Source organism: Sturnira hondurensis, unplaced genomic scaffold (assembly GCF_014824575.4).
Source record: "Sturnira hondurensis isolate 20B ecotype Veracruz unplaced genomic scaffold, ASM1482457v3 Scaffold0021354, whole genome shotgun sequence".
Taxonomy (NCBI): domain Eukaryota; kingdom Metazoa; phylum Chordata; class Mammalia; order Chiroptera; family Phyllostomidae; genus Sturnira; species Sturnira hondurensis.
In genome coordinates this window covers 16,253,839-16,276,771 of record NW_028093985.1, presented here as the reverse complement: position 1 = coordinate 16,276,771, position 22,933 = coordinate 16,253,839, and the positions used below count along the sequence as shown (strand labels likewise).

At 35.0% G+C, this 22,933-nt stretch overlaps 1 pseudogene; it reads right to left on the bottom strand.

Moving 5' to 3' along the window:
- Window positions 1-21,705, bottom strand: part of LOC118977455 (leucine-rich repeat-containing protein 57-like) — a 94,916-nt pseudogene extending 73,211 nt beyond the window's left edge.
- Between the last annotated feature and the right edge of the window lie 1,228 nt (window positions 21,706-22,933).

Genomic DNA, 22,933 nt, shown 5'->3' with positions numbered 1-22,933 from the left:
CTCACATGCAGTTGCAGGAATATCACCATGCAACTAACATAATATCTAACACCCTAAAATGGTTTCTGTCGGAGACGCATTTCCTTATTCGACATTATTTCTTGTTCTAACGGTGGCCTAGTTCATAGTACAATACTCAGAGGATCACAGAATCTAGTTGGGTACCACTTTGTCTCGGGCCACCCTTTTTACACTGAATCAGAATGAAAAGATTCTTGTGCAGTCGACAGCTTCATCATTGCTTCCAAGTTCAGGTTGGCTGGGCTCCCAAATCTCTTGGGTTGTGTTGGCTGCCAGAGCAAATTAGTCTCACTTTATCTTTGGGGCAGTGACTTTGCTAACTTTATTGGCTGTGTGGGGCCTAGACCTTCCAACATTACCAGGTGACAATTTTTTTCAAAGTATAGTTAAGACACTGATCCCTTTCCTGTCTCAAAATCATGCTACTGAAAAAACAAAACTAGAAAAACTATGGGGGGGTGGGGAGAAGTATTCAGTTAAAAATATCAAATAAGTAAAAAACAAACAAAAAAAACCCTTAAAATATAGTTAAATCTGGCCAAAAAAGTACGATAGGATCTCTATAAGAAAACACTAACATTAGCCTAATTTTATATTCTGAAAAATATAAATGCCATTGATGAAGCAGATGAAACAGATTATATTCAATACATATTATTAATATCTATTTTTAGAAAATGATAAAGAGAATAGAATGGAAGAGCAATGAAATGTGGCTATCAGAAAATTGTACAGGCTTGGATAAGCCAAATGATGAGTTTCAGCAATACTGTACTAACAGAAACAAATTACAATCTTTCACTAAGCTTCCAGTCTATGTCTTCTGTCTCCCAAAGTCAGTGAGAAAATTGGAGGTTTTTCTGTGTGAGCTTATGTTCCCCCTCTTTTTATCCCTGTCCTTTCCTACATTAAAGAAAAAAATCCATAGGAATTGAGTGCCTTGACTCATGATTGCAAAAACTAGCATGTGTCATGGCACTGCAGGTGGAAAGACAAGTATGAGTCATCACATCATAGATGAAATATTGGCAAGGTACGATATGGAGTTAAGTGACAACCTTTAAGCAGCATGTTGTATTTTTCTTCATAATTTATTTCCTAATAGGTAACCCCCTTGAAATCCTCTACAAATTCATTTACTCTATGAATAATGACTTCTATGTAATTGTCTCAGTGGCCTCCAAAAAGTAACATTTTAAAAAGTACTTTTGTCCTTTCATTTTTTATTATGCAGTCCAATATATTCTTAAGAACATATACAAATGGATCTAACTATAAAAACATAACATTGAAAAACACTAACAGCATTGTGCTTCTGAAATAATGTTGGATTATAAGAAAATTAATGGAAAATCTCTACCAATAAAGACTGGGTACTTTCTGTAAGTCCTTTGGCTTTTATTTTACTGCTCTCTGTTAGACCATGCTCACTCTTTATTGTGCATACATTTATTTACCTGATGGAGTAATGCAGGGTATTGTTCATACTTGGAATAACAACACAGAAATGCTCTCTGCAAAAAGGAGAGTGCACAGTGAGCCAGTTCTCTCATCATATAGCATAGTGTGCAACTAGAAACCTCTTCTCACTGACTTAAAATTAAACAACAGTGTCAGTGTTAGCAGTGACAGTTGTGTGCTTTAGGACAGGAGAGAAACTAAAAGTGTTTCAACTTAAAACAATTATGGAATGCTAACTGAAGAATAGCAATGTATATTTCTTTCCCTGAACAACCTATGTGTTCATAATACTGTACTCATATTCCCGGTTTTCACATTCATGCTTCACTGGTCAACATAATAACAGGTTGGGCTGGTTCCTGACACATTTTTTTCTATCTCACCTCTTCACTCTCCATTCTCAAAACATTTTTTCTTCTTCTTTTTTAGAGATTTTACTAATTTATTTTTAGAAAGGGAAAGGGAGGGAGAAAGAGGGGGAGAGAAACATCAATGTGTGGTTGTCTCTCACACGCCCCGTAGTGGGGACCTGGCCTGCAACCCAGCCATGTGCATGGATGGGAATCAAACTAGTGACCCTTTGGTTCGCAGGCCAGCACTCAATCCACTGAGCCACACCAGCCAGAGCAAAACATTGTATCTTATTTAATACATAATTATTACTTTCTTTGTTTTCAACTGCTTATTTCAACTATATGTAAAAGTAAAATTCACTTACTGTAAATACTTGCATTTATTTAAATATCTATTTGGGAGACTTCTGGTTAATGTGGGGGCAAACTCTTTACTTGCCTCTTGCCATGACCACATCAATTTACAACTAAATTATAGAACAATAATAATTAAGAATCACTTGAAAACTGCCTGGACAGAATTCTTGTAACTAAGGATATAAAGAAGCCCTATTGAAGCAGGCAGGAGGGGTGAAGGCTGGGAATAGGCTGGTTTCACACCCACTGTGGTGGTTCAAAATCAGGAAAGATATCTCACGTGTGAAGGTCTCCCCTGAGGTGGGAGTTGTCCCAGACCCGCAGTGGGCTTCCCAACACAGGGCACCAGTGCCAGGAAGAGGAGTGCCCATAACATCTGGCTATGAAACCAGCAAGGACGGCACAGGAGAAAGACAAAGACTGCTAGAAACTGAGGCACGTCTGTTAAAGGAACTGTGAGTGCTTCACTCGCACACAGATTCACTTGCTCTAAGCTCCAGCACAGGAACAGCAGCTGGAAATTCACCAGGGACATACAGGGAGGAACTAAATTGATAACTTCAGGTTGAGGGATGGAAAGGCAGGGGCTAGAACAACTCTCCCTAGGGACACAAGCATTGTCAGGTACTATTGTATTTTTGTTGAACTTTCCTCCTACCCAGCTGACCAAGTGCAGGAGAGTGGAGGGAGGAACCAAATTTGAACTGTCTATTAACCTGGTATAACTGTTCACTCTCCCCTAGTGATTCCCTGAGACTCCTGCCCTATACAACTCACTTTCCTAGCGTGAGCCTCTTCCAGTGACTGCTCCAGCCTTGCTTGGATCACACTGCAATTCTTTCCAAACCCCTCAAAGGCCCAAAACCCTAAACAAGCTGTGGCCAGCCTCGGCATTCTTTATAGCTCTTGCTAAGTGATCCCAAGCCCAGCAGAAGGGTCAGCTGTTCTTAACTTGCTTTGTGACTCCCAACAGGTGACCCCAAGTCTGGCATAAGTGGTTGTTGTCCTCAGCCCACATTGTTGTGCCCACTGAAAGGCCCCAATCTGTCAAAAGTAACAGCTGGCCTTAGTTCGCAGCATAGCCTTTTTCCCAGTGCCTCCAAGGTAAGCACAAGTGGCAACCAACTGCAAATTACTATCAAGTGGCCCCAAGCTTGGCACAAGCAGCAGCTGACTTTGGTACACATAAGAGCCCTTCCAGGAGCATCCATGCCTAATATAAATGGAACCTGTTTTAGACTGCACCAGAGAATGATCCAACCAGCTCCACAATTGGCACACAGGAAGGGTTTGCTTGCAGCAAAACCCTGCTAAAGTAACTAATGCTCCATGGGGTCAACACAGCCCCAACACATAGCTCATGTGCTACAGTTCTGACCAGCCTTCAAAGACAGCCCGAGGGTCAGTTCTACCCACTGACATGCCAACAGCAGTCAGGGATCAACTATATATTTTTTCAATTCTTGTTTCTTCATTCTGTTCCACTTGAATGTTTATTTCTTTCTTCAGCTCCAAATTGTTGATTTAAGTCCCTGCTTCATTCCCTTCACTGTTGGTTCCCTGTATATTTTTCTTTATTTCACTTTGCATAGCCTGCAAGTCTTCCTCTGTTTTGTGACAATACTCAACCATTTCTGTGAGCGTCTTGATTACCATTGTTTTGAACTTTGTATCTGATAGGTTGGCTATGTCCTCCATGCTTAGTTATTTTTCTGGAGCTGTGATTTTTTCTTTCATTTGGACTATATTTCTTTGTCTCAGTGTACCTATAACATTTGTAAGAGGCAGAATTTTAGGTATTTGCTAGGGTGGAGCAACCTACTTTGCTGCGTTGTGGCACTGTATAGGGGGCAGGGGTCCGAGAGGGAACAATGCCACTTGCTCAGCTCTTGTCCTACTTTTAGTCACTTCCCCCACTACTCACAAGTAAATTGGGCCCTTCTGGTGCTGATTCCTGGGTGCATGGGCTTGTGTATGTTCTAGGACCCTGTGGATCCCTCCAACAGACTCTCTTATGAGGCTGGGAGTTTCTCCTACCACTGCAACCCCTACAGATTTTTATAGCCAGAGGTTTTGAGGCTTTGGTTTCCTGCACTAGAACCCTGGATTGCATGATCTGTCTCACTTCCCAGTTGTTCCTCCCAGTTTATCCACACTTGAATGTGGTCCTGACCAGTCTACCAGCTGCCACTTTGTCTCATGTCCTCTTCACCTCAGCTGCCCATCTCTGCCCTTCCTAGCAGTCTGAATGAATGTTTTTCTTTACCTCCTTGGTTGTTGGACTTCCATACAGTTTGATTTTCTCACAGTTCTGGTTATTTTTTTGTTTTTAAATTTATTGTTGTACTTCTTTTGTTTGTGGGAGGAAGCAAAGTGTATCTACCTATGCTTCTATATTGGCTGGACATGAACTAAGTTGGGGGAATGCTGGTAGAAGGGGATATGCATGGCAGAGGTAGATAAAAGGGAGAAAAAAATGGAACAACTATAATAGCATAATCAATACAGTATATTTAAAAAAGAAAAGGTCAACTACAACATGAGGGCACACACAACCCACACATGGAACACTCCTGGAGCACACAGCTCAAGTAACCAAGGAGCCACTGGGCCCCATCCATATAAGCCACTCTGTCAAGCCTCAGATACACAGCAGATCTATCTAATACCTAGAATGAAACACAGGGAGACAGCAAAAATGAAAAGATAAAGAAACATGTCCCAAATGGATGAATAAGACAAAACTTTAGAAATCTACTGCATATCAACTTCAAAACACTGGCTATAAGAATGCTCCATAAACTTAGGGGGAGACTAGGTAAAGTCAGAGAGAACTTACTCAAATACATAGAAACCATTAAAAAGGAGATAAAACATTAAAAAATTGTAAATGAAGAATATAATAACTAAAATGAAGAATGTATTAGATGGAATCAACAGTTGATAGATGAAGCAGAGGATTGAATAAGTGATCTGGAAGACAAGGTAGTAGAAAACACACAATCAGAAGAAAAAAGTGAATAAAAATATGAGGATCGTTTAAGGGGACCTCTGGTGCCATATCAAGCATGCCAACATTTATAAGCTCGTGGTTCCAAAAGGAGAGAGAGAAATCAAGGGATGGAGGGACTGGAAATCTAGTTGAAGAAATAATGACAGAAAACATCACTAACCTGGTGGAGGAAACAGACATGCAAGTCTGGGAAGTGAAGACAGTGCCAAACAACATGGACCCAAAGAGACCCACACAAACACATGTAATAATTAAAATGACAAAGGTTAAACACAAAAAGAGAATCTTAAAAGCAGCAAAAGAAAAACAGTTATGTACAAGGGGGCATTCTTAAGCCTATGAACTGATTTCTAGCCAGAAACTGCTGGCCAGAAATATTAAAAGTGCACATGGAACATTTTCCAGGATAGACCCCATGTTAGGCAATAAAACAAGTTTCAAAAAATTAAGATTGAAATGCTATCAAGCATGTTCTCTGAGCACAATGGTATGAAACTAGAAATCAATTAAAAGAAGAAAACTGAAAAACACACAAACATGTGGAAGCTAAATAACATGCTACTTATACATTGAGTGAGTAAGAATGAGATCAAGGAAGAAATCAAAAAATACCTTGAGACAAGTGAAAATGAAAACACACAGACCCCAGATCTGTGGGACACAGCCAAAACAGCCCTAACAGGGAAGCTTATGTCTATAAAAGCCTACCTCAAGAAACAAGAATGTTTTCAAACAGACAGTCTAATATTACACTTAAACTAGAAAAATCAAAAACAAAGCACAAAGTGAGTAGAAAGAACAAAGTAATAAAGATCACAGAGGAAATAAATTTAATAGAGTCTAAAAAACAGTAGAATAGATCAATGAAACAAAAAACTGAGTCTTTGAAAAGATCAGCAAAACTGATAAAGATCTCTCTGGCCTTCTGCTCTATTAGGTTGAAGAAAATTACTTTAAGCATTTTTTAGACACAATTCAAATTATACCAAACTTTATTTAAAGGAAATATAAAGTCACTCAAACTTACAGACTGATACTATAGTTGAAAAGTAATACTTTAGACACAACATAGACTAGAAACTGAGTAGAGTTTTGTTTAAAATAATATATTTAAAAGTAGGGAGTATTCTAGCTAATACAGTTATAAAAATAGATAATAGATATTAAGAGATATTGATATTGGGAGATACTAGGCTGATAATAGCCAGCCTTAGTAACTAAAATACCAATAGTAATTATTAAATTTCATTTCTGTTTCCTGGGACAATGGTAGCATCACTAAACTGATTGATAAAATTAATGAAAGAGTATAATTAAAAATAACAACATAAGCAAAACCTTTCTCATGTTCTTCTCTGGTTCTATCTTTTTTCCCCTTAATTTGGATGTGGCAAGTCAGAAACTTTATGTATATCTAATATCTTTGAGTCATCCACCAAATTTCCCCTTCAGTACCAGCATGCTAGACTAGCATGATCCCTCATTATGATCCCTCAACTAGACTACCTCAGTAGTTTTTTTACTGTTCTTCCCTACCTCTCTGGTCTCCCTCAAGTCTTTTCTCCAATATGTACCTCATGTCATATTTTCAAAATGACTATGTCATACCACAGAACCCCCACCAACAGTGCTTCAAAATTTGCTCTTACAGTAAAAATAAAAATTCCATCTAGCTTACAAAGGCCAATAAGATCTGACCTGTCCTATCTTGATCTCACACGTGTTCCAACTACACTTTCAGATATAATTAAACCAGGACATTCCCACTAAAAGCCTTTATACCTTCTCTCTCCAATATCTGGAATACTCATGTCTCTCTTCACTTGGTTAATGTCTATTATCAGACTATACACCTCTGTTTAAAACAATTTTAACAGCAGTTTTCCTTAGGTTAGATATTATTACATGCTCTTGCAACATTTCTACTCATAATCTTCATCATAGACTTAATTTTACTTTAATTTCATTGATTATATGAATTTTTGTTTTTCTGTAAGAACTGAGGTACCATGATGTCAACAACTATGTTGGTTTTTCTTCACACACGTATCTCCAAAATTAAGTCTACTGTGGGACATAGTCACCACTGAGTAAATATTGGTTCACTCAATAATATCCAGTAGACACTTGGAAAAAGAAATCAGCATTAGCAAGGCAGATAGATAGAGATCTAAAATTATTTATTCCATAAGAGTTTGTGGGGTTTTGCCCCAGCTAGTGTGGCTCTGTTTGTTGGAGCATCACACCATAAACCAAATGATGGTGGGTTCAATTCTAGGTCAGAGCACATATACAGATTATGAGTTCAATCCCCAGCTGGGGCATGTAAGAGAAGGCAACCAATCAATGTTTCTCTCTCACATCAATCTCTCTCTCTCTGTCTCCCTCCCCCATCCCTGTCTCATTTCTCTTTCTTTCTCTCTCTCTAAAGGCAATTTCAAAGAGTTCTTGTATGAGGATAAAAAATTAAATAAGACTGTGGGATTTGATTAGTAAAAAAGAGAAGTGAAATAGTAAATTTTAAGCCTGAAGATTATTTATGTTAGGAATCAAGTAGTTGGTTAATGGCTATGAAGGCAAAACAGAAAATGGAATAATCAGAGTAAGAAAACAAAAGCTTCTACTAGGGGTTGATCATTTTCAAACACTGAAAAGAGGAAAATGAGAAAAAAGAAGAAGAACTGGTTCTTAATGTATCAATTACATTATCTTGACAATAATGTTTTAAAAAAATGGTCGAATAAAAAGTCACTTGCAAAATAGTAGAGAATAGAAGATGGTAATATAAGCAATGTGGGTAAGTTCCTATATCAAAGGACATATCCCCGAAACTGATTTCACTTAGAATATGAAAGAAAAAAATAGATGCTTTATGTATAACCTGTTCTCATTGTTCTCTGTAATAATGTTAGGTCTTAAATAGAACAATTATTTGTAATTATGAGAATATCCAAATGCAGGGACAAGTGAAACAGTTACTTAGTACACTCTGTGTGGCCAGATCAATGTGTAGTCATTTTCCTGTAGAAAAGTAAAATCTGTCAAGTCTCAGCATTAACAAAAGGTAAAAGTACACTCACCTTCCACCCAACAAACCCATTTTTTTAATTGTAAAATACTCTTCAACTGGTACGTGATTATAGCAAAGGGTATTGGACAAAATAAAACTTTCATTTAAATGGGTACAAAATTCTTGTAAAATAATAAGAAAGATTTGAATGAATATTTTCAGTCATTTAAAAAAAACATAATAAATTTGTTAAAAATGTGCAGAATCCTCCTTGTGTACTTGAAGTGGTATTTTTAAAGGTTCACTGTATTCTTATTTGAGAGAAAGGAGAAGAGAGACAGACACACAGAGAGAAACATTGATGGGAGAGAGAAGCATCAGTGAGTGTTTCTCCTGCATCCCCCCAATTGGAGGTTGAACTGGAAACCTAGGTATGTGCCTCAACCGGGAATTGACATGGCAAGCTTTCAGTTACAAGATGACTCTCCTACCAACTGAGCCACACCGGCCAGGGCCATCGATCCTAATAGTGATTTAAATGCAGGAACCACTTCATTACAATTTTTGAAGAACTATGCTGCTTATCAGTTTTATAAATTTTCTCATGAAGCATTATTTTCCTATTGCTGTTTCACTTAATTCAACATATTCTATGTAAAATAGGTTACAATTGAAAAATAAAACAAAAAGCATGAATGATCATGTGTCAGATATGGCAGTGTTGGAAAATCTTTCCTATCCCACTCTTTCTGTAATTTTTATTCTTTTATTAGCAGAGAGAGAGAGAGCAGATTTATGAAGTGGTAGTACACTCCATAGGACATGGGAGCAGGCCAACTCTGAGCAGAGATTGACCTCAGGGGCTGGAGTGATTCTGTTCTTATAGAGCAGATATTTCCCAGCTAGTTTTGGAGGGGTTTTATTGAGCATGTACAAGTAGTTATATTACTTTAAAGCTCCTGTGCATGTGGTCTCCCATGATTTTCCTTGATTGGCCACTGGGGGAGGGGTTTCCACAATGTTAACTGATACAACTTCTTTGGGCAAAAAGGCAGATATGTTGTGCCTTGATAGTTTTCAGCTTCTATTTAATGCTGCCAGTGGAAGGTTAAGTGAGAGGGCACTGTAGAAGACTGCCCTGGCTCTCTTCCAGAAGACCCACCCCTCACTAAAGTCAAATGGCCTCAAATACCGAAAACAGAAAGGCTCTGGACACTCTAGAAAAAAGTGCTCATTTGGAAGAGTTGCAAACCTCCCTCAAATTGAATCAGAAATGAGAATTCAACACCATGCATTTTTATCCCCTTACACATTGTTATGCAAATGAAGAATTATTACAGAGAAAGCATCTTTACTTTTACTGCTATTACCATATTCCTTCAGTGAGTAAATACATCTTTCATTATATACTGTATATTGGTGTTTTAGGATGTGCTTTTTAAAAAACTGTAATGTGCCTTGAAAGTACATAATAACCATGTTAAACAACTTTATTTTTCCAAGAAATGGTGCATTTTGTAAAGTGTTATCTACTGTAATCATTTTACATTTAACATGAATTGAACATACATTCTCCTTCAGATGAACTTTCTGGTGACAAACTTCAAAATTGACATATTAAAACTGATTTAGGGTTGTCAAAATATGGTATAGCTATCTGCACAAAGTATGCACAAAATTGTACAGATGGTGGACTGCTGGTTTACATGGCAGGTATGTTAGTATGCCCCCTCCCAGTGAAATTAATAGGGTCACAATCTATCTTCCATGGCAGGTGTAAATGACTTCAACACATCAATAACCAGTTTACAATGATGTCCCTTCAGTACATAAGGTTTAACATTGATTTTGTGTTTTGTGCAAAATAGCACACATATAATTCCCATATCTTGTAAGATAAATTTTAAAATGAAGCAAACATTTACAAACATGAGGAGAATCTATTAAAAATAGCAGAGCTAGTTAATGATCAAATTATCTGCTAATTATTCCACATGACAATAGAAATTCCAAGTTTATAACTTTCATCTTACACAGATTAGCATTGAAAGTGAACATTCAAGAAGACTCTGATATGTAAATGAACCCATGTAAAAAATCTTCCTGAAATAGCTGCTATTATAATGTGGACAGTTCAATGATTTGGAAGGTATTCTATGATGAATATTAAATTAACTGAACAACTCCTCATGGCTGAACTAGTCTTTAGTAAAGGCTACTGATTTCATGATCCCCATCAACATCACCATTATTATTCATAATAACACCTTAAATTTGTATAGCACTTTACAATCTGAAAAGTACTTTTACATGTAAAGTAATCCTTCTCCAATTTTACTTCCTATTATGTTAGTTTAAAATGTATGCAAATTTATTTCTACATATATTTTTTGCAACTGATAGAATAGCTATTCCACTCACTTCTATTGAACATAATTTTGAAAAAAGAAACTGGGTGCTAGGAACCTCTAAAAGAAATTAAAGTGGGTTGTCTAGAGAGAGTCCCACAGTAGAATATTTGAAAAGATAAAGAAAGAAAACATAAGGAGATTCAGATAAGAAAAATCCATCAGATGAGAAAAGCAGTGGATGGAAGTAAGAGGGCTGATGACAAGGTGCTTTGGCAGGAAGTTATTATCAACAAGATGGCAAAGAACAGTTAACCTAAGCTATAAGAGAGGCAGTTTGTGAAATGCCTACTCAGTGATATTTAGGATGTCTTATAAAGTTATACAAACAATCTTCGTTCTTACCCATCTAAGTTGCTGTATATCTGATAGCCCACTTTTAGACATAGGTGAAAACCAACAAATGGGAATAATAAAAACACTAATATATAACATATTTGTTGGGTAGCCAGATAGACTAAAGATAGAAAAGTAACTCACTGTGCTTATTATGTAACAAAAGAAAAACTAATAGATAAGCACCTCCTTTAAAGTGCACAGAAGAACCTGAATAGTTCTTACTAAGTACAAGGTGATAAGTGAAAATGGTATGGTAGCCATTATTACTGCATTAAAACATGTAAGTTGTCATTGCTATATTTAAATTGTTATCTAATGTTCCACCTTTATTTTGCTCTTTAAAAACGTTTATTATGACTCCAAACCTCAGTCCACATATTATTATTTTTCATTTCAATTGTCAGGTTAAAAGTATGGTAAGATTTTGTTAACAAGATTCACAAACATTCACATCTGGAAATATGAATGGTCCCAGATGAATCATATTTCTAGATACTCACACATATGTGTGGTCTGTCTTCACACTGTGGCTGGTTTTAGTCACATGACTGGCCTTGGCCAATGGGACATTAGTAAGCATGAAATAAGCAGGGATTGTTAAAACACAGGTTGGAGGTTTGCTCCTTTGAACATGTTTTCCCGGAACCCAGAAACCACCATTTTTTGAGGCAGGCCAAGCTGGACACATGGAGCACATGGAGTAGGTACATGGAAGATAATCTAGAAATAGTCAACATTCATAGCCAACAACCTAAACTTACTGCCTCCTTCAAGTTGTCCCATTATTCCTCAGTCTTACGTGCAATCCCTGATGTTGAAGAACTTAATTGTGAGCAAGTACAAGTGTGTAAGCACTTAGTTAAAGTGCTTTCTCAGGAAGCCATAGAGACTTTTAACAATGTTTGTTGACTTTTGACATGTAATCATAAAACAAAATATTGGTAGTTGTAGAGGTTACATATTAGTAAAAAATATAAGATGACCTCCAATTACACAGCACAACTCTTTAATTTGCACTTACAGTTTTATTTTTACCAAATCATAGTTTCAGTTTAGTTTAAAAATAATATAAAAGTCTTGGTTACTCCAAATGCATAAATGCTATATATTACTTTAATTTTTAAATTTACAGTAATAATGAATGTTAATAATTTTAATGCTGGACTACTCTAATCCTTTTCAAGAACATCATTTCTTCCAAGAAAACAAGACATTTAAATATATTAAATTTTAGTGTGAAGAACATTTGAAATAATTATTCACATTTCAAACAATCCTATTAAAGTTTTAGGCATTAAAAATTTTGCAAAACAAATTAATTTAATTTTATGCACAGTTACCAAACTAAGTTTTTGCTAACTTTTGTCATTAAAAAATACTAACATCATATATGATTCAAGTACAGATATTCCTGAATAATTATCAAGTAAAAGAAACTACATTTAATCAAGTTTCTATTACTACATTAATTGTGAAATTAATGTTAAATTCTACAAGGGGAATAATTTTTTTCTTAAATCATTATAATATAGTTAATATATTTTGACATAAATATAAAGAAGAAAAATAAGTCATAGATTATTTTTATTATTTACAGATAAGATTTATGGCTGCTTTTACAATTTCCTGAATCTATAAGAATTTAATTGTGGATAGAATAAAGAGTGCATTTTCAAATACCACCCCTATAATCTCCCCCAGAAGCTGGGAATTTGTCATCCTTATTTCTCACTCATTTACATTTGTTTCATGTTATTTGTAATGCTTTTGGGAAAGCTGTGACTTTTGACAGTTGAAAATGAACCAAGAGAGACAGGGAAGAGAATGCTGAATTTAGAAATATGAAGTTAATCCAACATAAACAAAGTAACATTCAAATTCACATAATTTAACAGTAAAATTTTGCACATTGGAGGTGCAACCCTATCAATGAACATCTATATTCATTAAGACATGACTCATAGCAGGTAAAAGGAGTGCATCATTAGTAGTCTCATCATTTCAAATTAAAATCCATTCACAAATAATGCAAGATTATTTTCTTAAGATGCTAAATAAGTTGCTGCCTCACAGTATAAGTGAGAATTGGAAACACTTAACAGTTAACTTTACTGGAACTGAGAATTCAGTGACACAAGCCCGAATCATTGACACTCTATAGGCATCGAGACAATATGAGGGCAATACAGTAATTGACAATATGTTAATTCAATGCCTTTGATTTCCTTCAAGATTACCCACCACACTGGCAGAATCAATGATGACTGACCCACAATCCTTATTAAAACTGAAGAACTGGTAAGGTGAACTCAGTCAAACCAATTTATATCATTTGAACCAGCTTTTACTTAAAGGACTATTCTGCCTTAATTTGGTTCAATGCTTTCATATGATGATATTATATATATTTGATTAATATATGTGCACATGTATGTTGGATTAATGTTCACTTTAAGTTCTGTCAAATGAACATGTTCAACTATATATAATTTTCTATTATTTTTATTTGACCTTGACAGTTTTCAGAAATACCATAGCACATAGCCATTTAAAGAATAAAAACTCACCAAAAATATGTAACATCTTCCTTGCTCATGAAATTTGAGAACACAAATTAGTATATATAAGCTTCTTAAATAATGATCTCAATATCATTAAGGTTTTATTCTGAATCAGAACCCATACTAACATAAAGGTCCATTTTGTTATTATTTTCTTACAGAATTCTTGTATAAAATGTAATGCATCTATAATTATAACTATGAATGTAAACATATTTATATTTATATACAGATGTACAGAGAAATTTAGATTTGGGTGTTTGTAGGTTAATTCTTGGGAATACTAAGAATCTCTATGGTTTGTGCACTAAGGACAATGATAAAGCATTAAAAAGAAAAGGAGGAGATAGAGGGGGAGGGGGAAAGGAAGAAGCGGAGAGGGGGAGGAGGAGAAGAAAGAAAGAGGAGGGGTAAAAACGACATGGTCCAGTGGAAAACCAGCAGGTCTAGAAGCTATGTGTGGATTCAACACTGGGGAAGGGGGTTCAGAAAATAAAAGCATGGAGATATTGTTAAGGTAGTGAAACATTGCTTCTGGAATGAGAGAAGATGAGAAACAGCCATAAAAATGCAAAGAAAATTTGTACAAGAATTTACTGGATTCTCTGCATGAGAAATTTAAAATTTCAATACAGTATCTTCAGACCTATTGATTAATGCACAAAATGAATAGGAAATGTCTTTTGTGTTTTTTCTACTGACAAAACAATGAATTACATCCAGGGGTGGGCAAAAGTAGGTTTACAGTTATAATACAAATAAATTATACAATGATTAATAAATAATGTACAAGAGTAAACTCTGTATTTTGTGTACTCATAACTATAGCCCTACTTCTGTCCACACCAGTATATATGAACAAACAAACCCATACACCTGCAAATATAGTACAATGATATATTTAAAATATTGTACACTTGGAATCAGAATTCTTTTAATTTGAATTCACTACATAATATATACTTTACATAGATGTATTTGTGGTAGATGACTTATTAATACTATTTAAGAAATATAACATGTATTATTTTATTTAGTAGAATATATTATGGTTTTATTTAGTAAGAATATGTTATGTATTTATGAACCCCTATGCCATCTGTAGTATAATCATCATATAACATAATGCTTGTTAAAGGAAAACCTGCACCAGGCAAGGAAGCCTTTATTCAAGACTATTGCAGTGGGAGAAAGAGGCCAGAAATCAGTCTGAGCTCTTTTCCACTGAAACAAAGAGATGAAGAGTTTTTAAAACCTGACATGAAGTCGGATTATAGAGCACTTGTGTTTTCTAATGGCTTTACCCAAAGGAAAAGTAAACTTTCTCATATCTTCATGAAAGGAGAGAGTTTTACAACTTGGAGCAAAGTATCCCACAGAACTTAGGGAAACAGAAGTGCTACCCTCCATCGAGACTAGAAAATAAAGGTGCCCTTGTCCTTGATCAGGGATTTCAAAAGCAGGGTTCCCAAGTCCTTGAGAAAGACATTGCTACATTATAAAACTGGCAAGAAGTTTTTAAAAAGATTTACATTTCATAGGCAGAGAGAAAAAAATTTATAATACAAGTTTCCTGAAGTAAATTATTCTAAGGAAGAGGGGGTCAGAGTCCTACTCTCAGGAAGAAGCCTATATAAAGTTTAGTTAAGCTGGGGGACTGTTAAGACCATCTCATTTTCCTACAAGAGTGTTTTATTTTATTTTTAAGTGAAAATTTGATATGCGTATCTCTTACCTTCCGCTATTTCTTTGACATTGATCCTTGCGTTACTACTTAATATTTTAATATGTAAATAAGTTTTGAAGTTATAAGTAAAAACATAATCTCTACTCTATGTGTTTTTAATGTCTGAATCTACTCATATCTTTCATAAATCAACTATTCTGAGAATATTTAATGGTACAATCACTTTCCATTCAAGTTGTACTTAGAAAAGAAAAAATAAATTAATCAGTCAACTGTGGTTCCTAAACACACTTGAAAGAATTGGAAGAAATGTAATTTTTTATTGCGGTATCTGCTTATCAAAAGTCCAACCAATGTATTTTGAGAAATAATTTAATTTTGATTATATTATTATTGAATAAGCTTTTAGTAAAGTCTTTTAATAATATAATGTTAAAAACAGAAAAAGAATTTTTTCCTTTCTTTTGATTTAAAACTTTGAGTTTAGGTGTAATATACTTTTAACACTAAAAGACAAAAAAGGTACCTCATAAAAAATTGTAAACACTTTCAAAATGAAGGCTGCATTAACAGTAAGTTGAAACCTTGTGATTATAAACATTACTGTTAACTACAAAATACATTATACTATATGTTAGCCAAACTCAAGTTCTTGGTAGGCTCTGTTCTTTTTCTGGCTATACATTTTTAAGAACAGACGATAGAGGGTAAAGAACCCCTGGGATATTAGAGTATGGGAATGAGGTCAGGAGCTTTTCAAGCTCCATGGGGCTCTCTGCTCTCAACCACTCCAAATTGCCTTTCCCGAGCATTTCTTCCTAGGCTTCCTTTGAAAATTACCACATGTTATGAGACATGTTACTAATATTGTGTTGTACATATAAAAATTTGCAGACAGGAGGGGGAAATATTCAGCAATAGAATTCTAAAACAATGTCTAGCACATAGTATGTCTTCAACAGTAACTTGTTAAATGAATGAATATCCTCATTTGACAAATATTGAGAAAATTAACATAAGCAAAAAAGCCAATCTTATCTATATTTAATTCAATAGATATATTTGAACATCTACCAAGTTCCTGTCATTCTTATACATAATATAACATCCTTCAATTTACCATAAAAGTTAACTTGAGGAGGTGAAGTCAGGCTTCAGATTACTCTTTAAGAAAGCTAGAGTGTACCCTCCCCACCATGTATAACTGAATGAATTGAGAGCAATCCATTTTCTTTGGGAGAGAAAGTTGAAAGTCAGATTCAATTTGAAGTTGCTAGTACCATCTATTCTAAATGGCTCAAAGTTCTGAGTTTATATGGCAGCGTATATATATTTAATTAATCTTTGAGAGAGCAGGGAAAGGAGAGGAAAATAAAGAGAAATGTGAGAGAAAAACATGGATTGGTTGTCTCCTGTTCACACCCTGACTGGGGATTGAACCTACAACTTAGGTATGTGCCTTGACCGAGCATCAAACCACAACATTTTGGCGCACAGGACCAGCTAAGCCACCTGGCCAAGGCTATGGAAATTTTTTTATTAATAAAATGGCTTAGAATTAGTAAAATATCTCATAGTAAAATCATGTTGAGTTGCTATTTTCAAGAAGCAGGGCCAAAGTCACATGAATAGAAGGATTATGCCTTTTTCATGAAACCAAACTGTGCCAACTACGGTGGTAAAGGTTCTTGCTTTTACAAAATTTTTGCAGAAACTTACCAGGGCTGCTGTTAGACTATTTACTCTACATACCTTACCCCTGATAAAATAGGAATTCATTAAAAACTAGGACAAAAGGTTGCAAATGAAGCCTACATGGATATTACAGATAGACAATATTTCTGATGCAAGGAGGCATCAGCAAAACCAAAATTTAGAGTTAGAGAGGCCTTAGAGGAGAATGGTGTGTTGTGTGTGTATGTAGAGGCAAGATAAGGAAACAGAGAGGTCTGAGAAGCTCTCATGAAGATATGCAGGGGAGACATTGCATATGGAATGCCTAGTGCTAGGACCCCTCTCTCTTTTTTGATATAAGAGAATGAATCCAATGCTGAAACAAATCTAGGCCTCTTATTTTTTTGTCACTCTGCTATATATGTTCTATCAAGGGCAATCTGAGTTTGGTTTCAAGAAAAAGATTTTTTTCTTATTGTTCCTACATTCCAGGTTTTTTTTCCCCCTCTTCTCATACAGGAACAGAATCCCTAGTCTCTGCTAGCTATTGATGTGATTTAGACAAAGGGTAAGAAATGACTGATTTATAGTTTTGGCCATTCTCATGGTTACTTATATTCCCAGAAGAACTTGTTAACACAAAAGGATTGAGTTGCCAATTGGAGGTAACTGTGAACCAGAAATGTATACTCTTTTTCCTCCTATCCCTTTTCCCTGTCCTCGCCATCCCACTTCTTAACTCACCAAACTAGCCCAACAGGGGATTAAGATGCTTATTAGCAGCTGCTAGATACAGACCACTGCCCAACGCTTTCTTACGTATCTCAGCATCAGGGAATAGAGAGTTTCTATATGGAAATTACATAAATGGAGATAATATTTTGCAGAGTTATTCAGAATTGTGTAATACAGAAAATGACAAAATTATTTTTAAATGCACTCATAAGTGTAATTGAAAGTAAAGAGAACTAAAAATAAAGTATCAGAAAGTAAACAAATAATGTCCTTTCAATAGTTCAGAAAGTCACAAGCCCAGGGTAGGAATTGAATGCTTAGGAAATTCTTCCTTGTAACGTATCAATAGTAATAGCATACATAAAGGACTTTGGAAACTATGACACATTATTTCTGACTATATTTCTGACTGTATTATTATTTCATCTTTTAATCCCACCAAGGCTAAAACCTTATTTTTTATTTTCATTTTGATCCCATGACCCAATTCTTCTTTGCTCAACTATTCATTCCATAGCAACTGCTCATAGTTATCTCTTCCTAACCAGGGGGATCCCTGAGGTAACATTTAAGAAGCAGCTACACACTTAAAACAGTTGTGAAATGAAACATCTTTTAAAAAAAATCAGTAAAAATTAGATGTACTCCATTTCCAATCAATGACTATATCTTATGCATATTTTTTCTAGAATTCTATTTAGTATTCTATCATCAAGGTCATTAAACTTTTAAAAATATGTAGATATGCCTCATTTTTACTAGGAAATTTGTTTTTTGTAACTCAAAAGTCAAATCGCTCTTCAGAATTTTGGAAACATCAATTTTCTTTAGAAAGTATTTTTTAAATGTCTTTTTCATTTGAAAACTGACAATAGATACCAGTCATTCTAAGTAACATAAACTCACTGTGTATTTATGATGTCCCTTGAGCTTTACACGTATTAAATAATTTAATCCTTACAACCATCCTAGAGAGTCAATGCTACTCTCCTCCCTGTCTTGCATATGAGGAAACAAGGGCCCTGAGAGATTAATTTAAATTCCCGAAGTTCCTACAGCCAGAAAGTAGAGACGTAGGGTTTCTAACCCAGGCAATGTGACTCCAAAGCTCATGCTTTTCAGAGCTACAGTATTTTGCTTCTTATATCTATTAGATAGTAGACTGTATGATGGGAGAAACATGACTGCATTTAGAAAGAAGGTAAGAGACTCTCCTAGAAAACGTATTACACTATAGAGGATGATAACATAGTAACAGAAGCAAAGAATGTTAAAGAAAGTTGAGTCAAAATGGTAAATAGATGTGGGTACTTTTCAGATAATGTATTGTACCTGATTCAAAGGATAACTCAAAGGAGTATGATTTAGTCAGGGCTATATATTTTGCAAAGAATTCAGACTAATGTATGTAGGACTATTTTGAAAGGCAAATTATAGATTGATGCAGTCTACTAAATCCATCATTATTTTTTTTGTCATGGAATAGAAGTCTCTAAAATGGAGCTGGGCTAGAACATAATAATGTTTCTATTCAAATCTAAACATTCTATGCTCTATAATAAAGGAAAAGAAAAGAAAATTTGCAATAAAGCAACTTAAGTAAATTTCTGCTCTTAAAGTTGTATGATTTGATAACCTTGTTTCAAGGTAATCCTTTAATGATAATGAAACATATGAAACATTTGCCTTTTAAATTCAAAGGCAAAGATTAATAATTCTAATAAGCTTTTAGGAAGAATATAATTAATGGGCAGATATTTATTGAATATTATAGGTAAAACTCTATCTGATGCTATGAAATATATAAAATAATTCTGAATTATGGTCCCCATGTTTTCAAGATTTTAAATTTTGAATGAAGATATTATGCTAACATGCATGAAATAATGGCAAATAACTGTTTAATAATTGTTGAACAATTTAGATGCCTTCATTTGCAAGTGCCATAAAAGTCAATTCAAAGTCGCTCAGTGTAGAAATGTATTATAAACATGAGAAAAAGTCACGAGTTAAAGCTGCTCAAGAGTCGATAAATTCTGCCGCTAAATAATGGTAATGGAGACCTGTGTTCCTTCCATCTATCAGATCTAAAATTTTAATGTGCAAGTCAGGAAATATTAGTATGTTTAGCAAAAAGTGAAAGTGCTCTGAAAATTAGACAGCAGTGATATATTGATGTCTATTTCCTTATTTCTATGGTTGTACTGTGCTTGTATAAGAGAATGTTCTTGTTTTTTTAGAGAACATGAGGAGGGACCCCCAAAACAGGAACTGAATTTTCTTTAGGAGGGAGGGTCCCTCGTTCTGCAGGCTTCCCCTGCTAGATGAGTGTTCCTGGAGCTCATCTGTATCAGTGTTCCAGCTAACACTGTTGTGAGAAGCTGCGTTTGCCCTGCAGCGATTTTTTTAAGACTCTTTCAACTCATTCACTCATTTCATGATGGGTGATTTATAAGTGGACCTGCCCACACCATGCTGAATGTTTAGCAGTTTTTATCAAATTGTATGACCCCCATGCCACACTGTCCATATTCACCCCATCTCACCCCAATGCCTTTTTTTTTGTTTCCCCAGATAAAAAATGTATCTCCTCAAAGGGAAACATTTTTCTTATACTAAAGTGATGAAACAAAAATGGCAGAAGTACAAAAAGGCATCAAAATCAACAAGTTCAAAATTGTTTTGAGCAGTGAAAAAACATCTCAATAGGTGTATTGTGTCAAATGGAGAGCACTTTGAAGGTGGCTGAAGTTCACACATGTAAGAATAAATACACAATATTTTAATAAATAACTTCTGGGTTACTTTGGGTCTCCCCCATACATGTTAAAGTGGAAAGGTCATGCGGCATCAAGTTGTCAACTCAGTCTCAAATAGTTTAGGAAAAATTGTTCACACTCTTCTTACAACTTTTCTATACATCTTATATTATTTCAAAATATAAAAAATGAACAGAAGTATGGGTTTTCTCAATAAAGCCACAATATGACATAAGGCGTAGAGCTATAAGATATATTTGTTTTATTCATTTACTTAGCTAATGTTAATTGATTATCTAATAATTTCAAATACTGTGCCAGACTGGGGACATAAGCATGAAAAAGAGAAACAGAACTCTTAACTGCCATGGAGCATAGAGTCTAGAGGACTATTGCTATGCAAACATGAAATCATGACATGATAATGTGAGGGAGAAAATTCAGGATGCTGTCAGTGCACACAGGTAGGGCTCCTGATACTTATTTTATAAGGTGGGCATCCTATAAGGAGTGATATCTAAGCTAAAACCTAATGTCTGAGTAACAGTTACCCAGAAAAGTATCTGTGAGTGAGTGTGTGCTCAAGGTACATGATCCCCTTGGAGATAAGAGTCTGAGGGAACGTAGAGAAATGTAAGATGGAGTAAGTGTGTTTAACAAATTGAGACTACTTGATTCTACAATTCAGAGCCATTGATTTTCCTCATATTAAAAATCATGGAGAAAAATTATTTAGCTATAAAATATTACTAAGTAGATAATACAATTTTCAACATTGGTGCCAGTATGCTGGCACCTGAATTGGGGTTTGTGGATCTGTAATCAAAGTCCACATAACACAGTGTCTTATAAGCCACATTAAGCATAAAGACTTTATCCTGAAAGCTACCGAAAGTAATTTAAGAATTGTAAGTAAACAAATGGCTGTTTTAATCACTTTGGTTACATCATGAGAAACACTGGAGGAGTCTAAACAAGAGGTAATAATGTTCTAAATTCAAAAAGGAGAAAAGTATATGGATTCAGAAATAATTAGAACTTCAAAAATAATCAGAAGTTATTGATGAAGAAATTGGCAGTTTCAAGTTTGATAAACTTAGTGAATTTTTATGCTTTTTATTGTGATTGGAAGCACAGACTGAAAATATGAGGTCTGTCTGGAAAAAGTCCAGTCATTGTTAAAACAACAAGAACAGTTGGTGAGACGTCAATGTGACCTGACACCCACAAAGGATTCTACAGAGTGGTTTGAACAGTGGAAGAAACATTGGGAGGACTGTGTGAGGTCCTAAAATACCTACTTTGAAGGTGACTGAGGAGGCGTCATTATCCGATGTACTATGTTTCTTGTATCTTGTACATTCTTCAGTAAACGTCTCCATTTTTCATAGCACCTGGCTGGATACTTTCTGGACAGACTTCCATTATCAATCAGTCTCATAAGTCCACAGTGGATGTATAGACCACTGTGAGCACAAAACTATCAGCACATCATCATTTTAAACTTACCTGCAAAAAACCCATCTCCAGTCCAATGCATGTGTTCTGCTGGCCAATAGAAGCGGCAGAGAGTGGGTGTGCGGAGCTAGAGGACAGGCTAGAAATCTCCTTTCTGGGGATGCTCTTCATTTTTCCAGGAAGGTGGAATCAAAAGAACTTTGTTTCTTCTTTTTTTAAAGGATGTCTATAAAAAGGATTCCTTTGTAATAAAAAGTTTTAGAAATAAGAAAACTTTTTTTTTGCTTATGCCCATGGTGATCTATATGTAACCTTATAAAAGACACTCTGATTCTAAAATTCCACATTCCCATTTCTAAAGCAGGAATTAAACTTTGTACCTCTCACGAAGATTCTGTAAGGTTTTATAAAATAGTCATGATACTGTACAAATATAGATTACTAAAAAACATGTGCAATATCAATTATCTTGGTTTTTTTTACTGAAATCTACATTTCCTTATGTACTTAATTTTAAATTAAGCATGACTTCTACAAATTTGAAAGGCATGTTTAATATTTTCTTTACAAAAAAGTTGGAAGAAATGCAAAACCGCCCCTCAGATCTGTATTCAGTTTAGAAGCATATTCTATACCAGAGTACACTTTACGCTCCCAAAGAGAATGCCAAAGGAATGAGTAAAGCAGTCATGCTGATCCTACCTTTTATATCAACAACAAGAGGAATAAACCTTCATGCTTTCAACCAGATTTGAATACAGAAAAGCAGCTGGGGCTTCAAGTCTTCTTTCATCACATCAGGGTGTGACATAATTATTCAGGAAAAGTCAACTTGACTTTATAACTTTCAAAAGATGTGTCTACAAAGAAAAGAAACTAAAATGAAAAACTGTAATATATACTTCTCCACTTTAACAGGCCAAATAATTCACCCTGGTCTCAGGAATATCTCTTGTGCTTCATGGATGGAGTATGGTTTATATATGAAAAGGCTGAAGTTTAGTGACAGTAGTTAGTAAAGGTTTCATTACTCATATTTACTTGTTTTTTTCATCCTTAGGAACACTAAGAAATGACTTGAAATATTATCTATATAT